Genomic DNA, 9,671 nt, shown 5'->3' on the forward strand with positions numbered 1-9,671 from the left:
TTGCCATTCAACCTTTCTCTCTCTGTCTCCCTCTTTCCCTTTCCCTCCTTCTCTCTCTCTCTCTCTCTCTCTCTCTCTCTCTCTCTCTGCCTCCTACACACATACATACGTGGAGTAACATCTCTGCAGCACCATGCCAGTGGCAGGGAACATCTGTCTCTAGGTCTCCCTGCCACACAAAGTTAGAGTCAGGGCGGGTCGCTCACTCGACTGGCCAGTCTGGAAAGGCCTCTGGGCAGAGCAGGGCCGAGCTGGCTGGGGTATGAGGGCGTCCAGGCGGAAACTTGTCCCCAGGTCCATCCTGCTTGCCTGCCTCATGCCCTTTGTCTGTGAGTGACTGTGTGTGTGTGTGTGTGTGTGTGTGTGTGTGTGTGTGTGTGTTACATTATTTGGCAAACACAGACAGTGATTTTGTAGGTCATAGGGCACCAAGGCATCAAAAACAACCAAAGGCTGCTACTATCTGTCCTTTCCCTCTGTTCCTGTCTCAGCCTCTCTGTGGATTTCAGTGTTTTGTATTTATTTGATGCTTGTTTGTGTCATTTGACTTTGCGGTCTCGATTGTGTTTTGGAGTGCACGATCCCGCACTTGTATGTTTGGTTCTTGCAGCGGTGCTTAAACGCCAGTGGTGCATCCCTGTGCTCAGCCACTGTTTGGCCAGTTTTAATCTCCTTACATTTAGACTGTTTAAATTGTCTCAGTTCAGTTAAGTTCCTATTTACCTAACCAAAGTGGAATGCTATCGGAGGCAGCAGGCAGTAGTCTGCCAGTCACACAGCAGATAGCTCATTCATGCAGCGACAGCCCAGATAAGGAGGATGGGGGGAAAAGTACTGTTTAATCAAACAGTGGAGGAGGATGAGCGCAGGGAGGCAGGTGCGCTTAAAGGACATTTTGGTTCCACTTTCTCTCCATGCTGCTCGGCACTCGTTCTTCATTCTCTCCCACCTTGAACCTCTCTTTAATTTTTTTTCTTTCTCATTTTTTCTCTCTCAATCGCTCCATTTCTATATCTCTCCCTGTCCCTCTATCCATATCCATCCATCTCTCTCTGTGTGACCTTTTCAGTGGGTGAGGTATTTATCATCTTTATACCTGGAGGTTTGAGGGCCATGCATTGGCCTGATAGATGGGCCAGCCGCTGATGTGCAACCACCTCAGGAGACACAAACCAGACAGCTATTTAGTAGCTGAACAAGACACATCGCTTTTCTTTTATTGTTTTCAAACTGCCGGGATGTGTGTGTGGGCGGAGAGAGGGAGGAGGCAAGAGAGAAAACAGACAACAGATGCTCCCTACTTGTCCAGAAAAACACAAGACTGGGCACAGGATGGGCCATTATCCATCGACAGTGGCAGGGCCTTGGTATCACTGAGTTGTTGACAAATCTCTGCCTCTGACAATGATGACTCTGTGTTATAGCAAGCATAAAGCACTCAGACAGCCTTCCTCCCTGCTATGGAGACTACAGCAAGGGAGCACTCAGGGCAAGGGCACTCATAGCCAGGAGGACTGTGTGTGTGTGTGTGTGTGTGTGTGTGTGTGTGTGTGTGTGTGTGTGTGTGTGAGAGAGAGAGAGAGAGAGAGAGAGAGAGAGTGACAGACACAAAGCATTTTTGTGTGCATTTGTGTTTTCTGTTTGTGTGCAAGTGTGTGAACATTCAATGTGCAAGCACAGGGTTGCGAAAGCTGCCTGCGACTGATTTGCGTTTTATGATTCATGAATATTATAACTAATGATGACACCAACTGACACCAATTCAAGTGAATCGATCTTCTGAAAGTCTAAAAGAAATAATGAGAAGGAATTGCTCTGACTTTGGCCTGAATCAATATGAAATGCTTTAAATCAAATAATAAGACCCAACAAAACTGTGATCCAAAAGAATACTATGAACTGCAGCTTTTTTGTTTTTGTTTGTTTGTTTGTTTGTTTGTTTGTTTGTTTATGTTCTTTTCTTTTTTCAGAGTAAAAAATATTAAAGTAATTATGTTGTAACTGTGTTGTCTGAGAAAAAAATTACATTATTGCATGTGTCTATTTAGGATTTGAAATTTTGGTTAAAAGCACTGGGATCAAATTGTTGAGTCATCATTTCAATTTTTTGTATCAATTTGAATTGTTTCAAAAAAGAAAAAAATGTTAAAAAAATAAAATAAAATGTTAAAAAAAAATAAATAAATTGCATCACCAACCAGTGAATTGTGAATCAAACTGAATTATTAAGTCACAGACTCACATCCCTACCAGTCCTGTAAATCAAAGAGCTCATGAGCCTCTCTTCACAAGAAGCCTGTGAAGGCTTTAATGTGTGACCTGACCTGTTCCTGGTTAAAGCTGCCGCACTTTTAAAAAGCTCACACAAGGTTGTAATTCAGCTCTAAAGGGGACAACAATTACTTCCTGTAGCTGAATGTGCTGCACAATAGCCACCCAGGCATGCAGACATGTACTTGGGATTTATGATTAACATGCAACATGCATGCTGAGACAGGGAGCCTGTGCGCTCTGGTGGGCACATATAAAGCCATCATCTGTATGGGAGAGAGGTGGGAGCCAAGACGGAGAGGGGGAAGGGATGTAATGAGTCACCCAAGTCTTCCACAGTGAGTCCCAAGAAAGGAGGGGGCATCTCAGTCAGATTGACAGTTCCTCTGGAAGCCCCCTGTGGCAGGTGCCAGGGGCGGGTCACCGGGGCAAGAGCCATGTTCCCCACATAGAAGCACATGCTCGACTGCTGTCATTGGCATATGGGTGTCCTGCTATTTTATAACACGCAAGCCCTGTGGTTTTTCATCTGGAGTAAAAATAATAATTTCACAAAGACAAACAGAGCTGCCTCAGTGATGCTGATTCTTATCTGTTCACCCCAGGCTTGATGTTGTTGTGGTGTACCTCTTTTAGAATAATAATGTAATAGACCACTTTTTTGATCCTTGCAGGAAAAGTTATTTGACCTGCCTTCCTCCACAGGGAGGTCTCAGTGCAGGGTCATCCCTGCTTGGGATGCAGCATCTTGCTCAAGGAGACTTCAGCAGGGTGGATGTTTGCTGACATGAGGGTTTGAACCCAGACTGTCTGATTGAAGGGCAGACTCCCTGCTCACTATGCCCCAAATTACAAAGGTTGCTACATTTATTTATGCTGCGATGAGATGACAGAAAGAGCAGGGACACAAAAACCGTCTACAAGAATGAGCCTCACTTAATGTAATTCCCAAATCAGCTGAGTGGAGCTGCTAATAGAGTGCTGATCTCTGTTTGCATGGAGAGAAAGAACAGGAAGGGAGAAGGGAAGAGGAGGGAGCTGAAGGGGTTAAAAGGGAACAGCATCAGCAGCACACAAGAACGGCAAGAAGACAAGTGTCGAGAGCGACAGGAAAAAGACGGAGGCTGCCCGTGTGCCTATGTCTCCTCCACCCACCCCCCCACCCCCTCCACTTCAGACAAGCATATGTGGGCTGACAACATGACATTGCCAGTGGAGTTACAGAGAGAGAGAGAGAGAGAGAGAGAGAGAGAGAGAGAGGCAAGAGGCAAAGAGAGGAAGACAGTGAGGCGAGGACCAGGAGCCTCGGCGGCCCTGACGTCCCCAGCTCTGACAGCTGATGGAGGGAGATTAGGCTCACGCTCGCCAGAAAACTGTCAGCCCCCCCTCCCCACCTCACCCACCCACCCCAAAACGTCATGCAATGACTTCCTTCACTCCTCTCCTCTCCCCTCCGGCCCTTCTCCTACTCCTCCTCCTCCTCCTCTTGCCCACAGCCATGCATAGACCAGGATGGGTGCACACATACCCCCAAACTCCCCTCCGTCCGGTCCTTTCAGCACACACACACACACACACACACACACACACACACATTGCAAATATCTCCATCTCGGCAAGTCATTTAATCTCATATTCAGTCTAAAAATCTTGTTTTTCTGTGAAAAGTGAAAAAAAAATCTGCTAGTGGGATAAGATAATCCCACTAGGAACTGGAAATTTTTCTGGGAACAAATACAAATATGATGAAACGAGGCAGATCGGCTCATTTGCTTCAAGAAAATTCTGGAAAGAAGTTGATTAGTTTTGGAAACACATATGATTATCCCAACACCCTCATCTCAGATTTTTGCACTTGAACAAAAACAAGATTTTAAGACTGAATATGAGAGTCAGTTATTAAGACAGCAAACACCAGTAAAGATTGATACACACACACACACACACACACACACACACACTTGTACTTCTCTTTATTTTTTTCCCATGGAATCTGTGTCACAGTGTACACTCTGCTGGTCAGAGTTTAGGAGAGAATATATATGGAGGAGTTTGCTTCTCGCCAAGCCTCATGAATTTGTATTGATGCAGTGTTTTTTCAGCTATGACCCAGCCATATTGATAGCCAAGGTCTAACAACCGTATTAAGATGCCAGTCAGAAGCAACAATGTTGAGACCTGACTGCTCAAAGTGAGTTTATGCCTATTACTGCACACAGCACATCTCCATTACGGTAATGTGTATAATCCCCATGACTCAGGTGCCCTCAGACAACCTGCAGAGGCCCTCTGTGGGGTTTGCTACACATATACATTTAGCTGTTAGGTTAGCTATGTACATACTGTATGAATGTGCAATGACTACACATGCCTTCACTTTGCAGCAGGGCTTTCTGTTATTGTGTCTTATCTCTGAGTGGAAAATAGTGTTTATTTTTTTCTGGCTTAAACTCATTGTTCATTGTTTGAAAGAGAGACAGAGAGGGAGAAAGAGCAAGAGAGCAGCAAGTCATTTTGTGGGAATATGTGTGTTGTTTGTATATTTCGATGTAAGAAACAGAAAGCTGACATTTTACTCCCTGACAGATAGAGAGAGGAGGAGAGAGACCGAGAGGAACAAGGAATGAGAACGCATGAGTATGTGTGCATGAGTGTGTGTGCATGTGTGTGTGTGTGTGTGTGTGTGTGTGTGTGTGTGTGTGTGTGTGTGTGTGTGTGTGCATGCGTGCGTGCGTGCGTGCGTGCGTGCATGTGCGTGTGTGTTGCATGTGTGTGTGTGTACTGAGGCAGACATCCACCCTGGGACAGTATGTCATCGATTGAGCTGCAGGAAGAGGCCTATTATCTCCAGCCATGGTTCAAGCGGGGGAGTCAAGTGTGTCATATGTGTTGGCTCTAATTGGCAACCCGCCCTGGTGGAAGCTGACTGAGGCTGGAGCAGAACTACAGTAACACCCCCCCCCCCTCCTCGCTCTCACCCTTTCACCACCGCCTTCCTCATTTGGAAATGTTACATTGTGCTGCTATGACTTTTATACCACCATTGTTCCTCTCCACGAGTTGAGCAAAAGCAATAAAGGAAGATTTGTAATCCAAGGGAAGGCAAATAATCAGCAAACAAGATATCTAGCTGCTACATCGTGACTTTTCACCCGGAGGTTATTATTTTATTTGTTGACAGTGTGCATGTGGTGCTGTGCTGTTGCATGGCTCTCTTTGCCCATTGTGAGGCTTTTGTGTCTTGCTATTCTATCCATGTTATTTTGATGAGCAGACCACGCTTCACTGTCTGGCTGTTTTGTTGTGTGCTATGAGTCAATGTCTGCACCCTTTCTCTCCAGTCTGTTGCCCTCTGTCCTCGCGGGTCATTATTTGTTCTTCTCTTCAGCACGCTCACTTATTAGACAGCAGTTCAACTCTCAGTAGTCTCCTATCTCATCCCCTCTCTTCCTCTTCTCTCCTCTCCTCTCCTCTCCAGCTCCTCCCGGCTTGTTAAATGGTCTTTCACTGCCATCTGCAGGAGCATAAAGTCATGTCTGCTGCAATTCCAAAAAAAAAAAAAAAAAAAAAAAAAAAATGCACATACTGCCATCTTCAACACAAAATAAGTCATACGATTCAATCAATTACTTGTTCATCTGTTGCTCTCATTCTGCATGCTGATCTCTTGTCATTTGGGCAGATGGAGGATGGACAAAAAAAGAAACAAATTGAGGTAGACGGAGCACAGAGGTAGACAGGAAGAGAACAGTCTGACTGACAGATGCACGGATAAAACGACAGCAGACAATCAGTAGCGTAATCATCCAATCCCATGTCCCATTCAGTCTCCTATTTCCTACACTGAAATGGATTTGAACCACTTTTTGTAGGAAATAAGAGTAGGAAAATAATCAACTTTTGTTGTATAAGCAAAAAAAGTCTGTTGTAGGTGCAACCTACAACCTACAACATGCAACCTTGTTTGTTTGTTTTCTTTAAGGGTTGTACAGTGCCTCATATTGGTACTTTCAAGTGATACATGCATTAGAGATGCGTCAGTAAGTTTATTTTTTTAGGCTGATGCTGTTATCAAGTATCTTCCCACCCAGAACAAGCAATACCAATATGCATTTTGTAAGAATCTTAAATGCAACTGCACAGCAAGTTAAGCCTTATGGCCAGGGCCAGTTATGTCTCTTTTTCCTTATCTTGCCTTTTTACTTGATTTGATTTTTTAAACAAGACCATGTTAGTTTTACTCTGTTGTCTGTTATGCATTTGTATTAGGGTACTCTCACGGTTACCTCATGGTAACACAGTTTCACAGTAGACCCATTGCTTTTCTAAAGCATATATTAGTTGATATTAATAGTCTGATGATATGCCAGCCCTTCCCTACAATGTGTGTATTCATAAATCATATGCAAGCTTTGAAAATCACCACGAAAGGCTTTATAGCTTTGCTCTAATTAGTCCAGTACTTTGTAATACACCGTGGGCATTGGGATTGACTTCCTGTCCAGAGCTAAAATTGATGTCACCAAATGAAGCATCACCAATGGCAACCACTAAAAGCCCTTTGACATTCATTGAAGAAATCCCATATTAGCTGCTGATGATTGACAGCCTTAGTTAAATCAGTTTTGGACCAGATTTCCTCCCAGGTAATGTGAAATACTGATCAGGACTTAAAGGAATGATTTATCTGTTAGAATAAATTAAAGATTTATCCTTACGAATGAAACAGTGGCCCCTCTACATTTTCCACATGGACTGCTGTTATTTTAATGAGACGTTTTAAAATGTTTGCATTATGTGTCTTATTATGCCATACTTTATCAATATTAAAAGCTATATGATGATCAAGTGAAATTTTGATTAAAAATAGTTCCAAAAAAAAAAAAAAAAAAAAAAGTATGAGAGCAGATTGCCAGATGGCGTACCACTGTACCTGTCACTGGCATCAGTGATTTACTGAGAACATCCAGAGGTTTTCTCTGTCTCACTCCACTACTCATCATTAATACTGTTACTGTCTGCCTGCTGGGAGACTGCCAGACTGCTATCAGTCTAGTTAGGTTCCCTATTTTTTGATCAGCGAAACCCAAAGCCACCTGTGTACTCTTGACGAATATTGTGTACTGACCTGACTAGAGCTTGAAGTCCACCATAAGCCTTCTTCACTATTATTGCCTCAGTGGGACCCTGCATGCACAAGCCTTTGAAGCTCATAATCTCATTTCATCATGCTCTGCTTGCCTTGATATTCTCCAGTAATTCCAGATTGGTATATTCAGTACAGTGTATAAATTCTGCTTTTGGATTTTATAATTCTTTCCCAGTTAATTAGCTTACACATTATTTATGATAATTATAGTAACCATCAGTAATAGGTTTGAAGTGGCCACTGGCTTGGTCGATAACTCAAAATAGCCCAAATTTAGTCAAATTGCTTTACATAGCTGTATTTGAGGAAATTTGCTCACACAGTGCTGTAGAGCAACAAAATACAAATCTGAAAATATATATCTAAATAAAAACAAAAAAAAAAAAACATACATTGAGAACATACTTTTTTAAGGGTACAATTTGCTAAGGGAATATGGCCTCTTCACAGATGCCAAACAAATCTGAGCACTAAAGTTGCATACCGTACAGCAGTGAAGTTTCACATGTGCAGACAAAATGTGTCATGCTGAGTGGACGTGAATTGTAATCATTATTGCCAACAGTGGGCAGCAACGTACTGTCAATCAGTTTAAGGAAAGTATCATAAGGAAGGCTTCATCAAATTTTTCAACTTTTAGTGATGACGTGGCTCCTGGGCCAATCAAAACAAACTTGTGCACTTGTCATTTGATGACCCAACAAAAACACACCTGCAGCCCATTTTTGGTACTGGCCATAAGACACACTTGTGCAGACATACATGAGTCTGCAAGGGATATTCCAGCCCTGCACATACGGTGGTATGAGACTCGGCTGTGAGGGAAGGGTGTATGAGGGTGAGGGAGGAAAAACATCAGAGTGGCTCCTGCCAGCTGCTGTTGCCTGACATGACAGAGACAGGTGGTGCACATTCATCCCTCAATACAAGTGCTCCTTCCTTCTCTCCCTCTCTCCCTCTCCCTCCCTCTTTCTTTCTCTCTCACTCACACACACACACACACATGCATACACTGGAAGCAAGCAGACGCCAACTCAGCGCGCAGTTAGCCAGCCAACACACCAACTTATTTCCCTGCTCTGCTTTCTAACATGAGCTGGCTTCCACATTGACATGTCTCAGTCTCCTGTGTAATTTGGTTGCCCTAAGCTAACTAGATTCATTCATTTTGATTGTACAGTTGATCCCTTGTTTGTGACTGGTCTCTTAATGAGTCTCAAGTATTCTGTCTTGATTTTAAAGACAGATTGCTGTTTGTAGTGCAAGTAATTTCCTATCTCTGTGATTGGTGTCAGAGAAAAGAGAAGACAGCGTGGACTGAAGCTGTTTACCCACCAAAGATCCGTATCGACCTTTGACCTGAGAGCAGACTTGCTGAGAGGATATTGATGAGTGTTGAGAGTAGTGTTGAGAACACTTGGGAGTCTGGACTCTATAGTCTCTCCCCTTGTAACCACCTTCCTTATGTTTTCTTCCCCCATGATCCCCATCGCTTTTTCATACAATCCTAACAGCCATGCGCTCACTGTCCTGTTATTGTTCTAGCCAAAGGTGGCTGCCTAAAACCACCTTGATGCCATCGGTCATGACACTGTTTCTGCAAATTGAAAGCATCACAGACAGAGGAATCTCTGCCTTGACATGAAGCATAGAGTGTCATAGATCTTCATCTTCTTTTCTGACAGTGTCAAAAAATAGCAGGAGATCAAAGGGTGCAGGCTGAATGCTCTGCATTTGTGAGGGCTACAACACCGACGGCACTGCCTGGATGGGGAGGTTACATATGTGGCCCCAGGGCACGAAGGCTTAACCTGGGCAACAATCAGAAGCATCCAAGAAGGAAGTTAGTGAACAAGCACTTTCAGCTTCAAAGAGAAGAGTGTGTGTCACTCTTAAGTGAGGACTGTGCAATGCTAAAAATATTGTTACTTCTGCCAAGGATGTTGTTTTCACCCCTGTTACTTGGCTTGTCTATTGGTCTGTCTGTCAGCACAATATCTCAAAAGGTTCTAAGGATTATCATGGGATTGGGTGGACAGATACGCTTTAGGCCAAGGAACAACTGATTACACTTGCTGGTGATCCTGACCTGGGATTTCTGCCATTCTGCCAACCATGAAAATAACAGCGGAAGAAGCCTCATTCCAAATCCTAAGGGTATGTTTGCATGGTTGGGAAATCAACTTAACTAGAAATGTAAGTGACGGGAATGGTTTCTATGAAACACCAAATTGGACAGTTTTTCAAGTGC

The sequence above is a fragment of the Myripristis murdjan genome, chromosome 3 (assembly GCF_902150065.1).
Source record: "Myripristis murdjan chromosome 3, fMyrMur1.1, whole genome shotgun sequence".
Classification (NCBI taxonomy): Eukaryota; Metazoa; Chordata; class Actinopteri; order Holocentriformes; family Holocentridae; genus Myripristis; species Myripristis murdjan.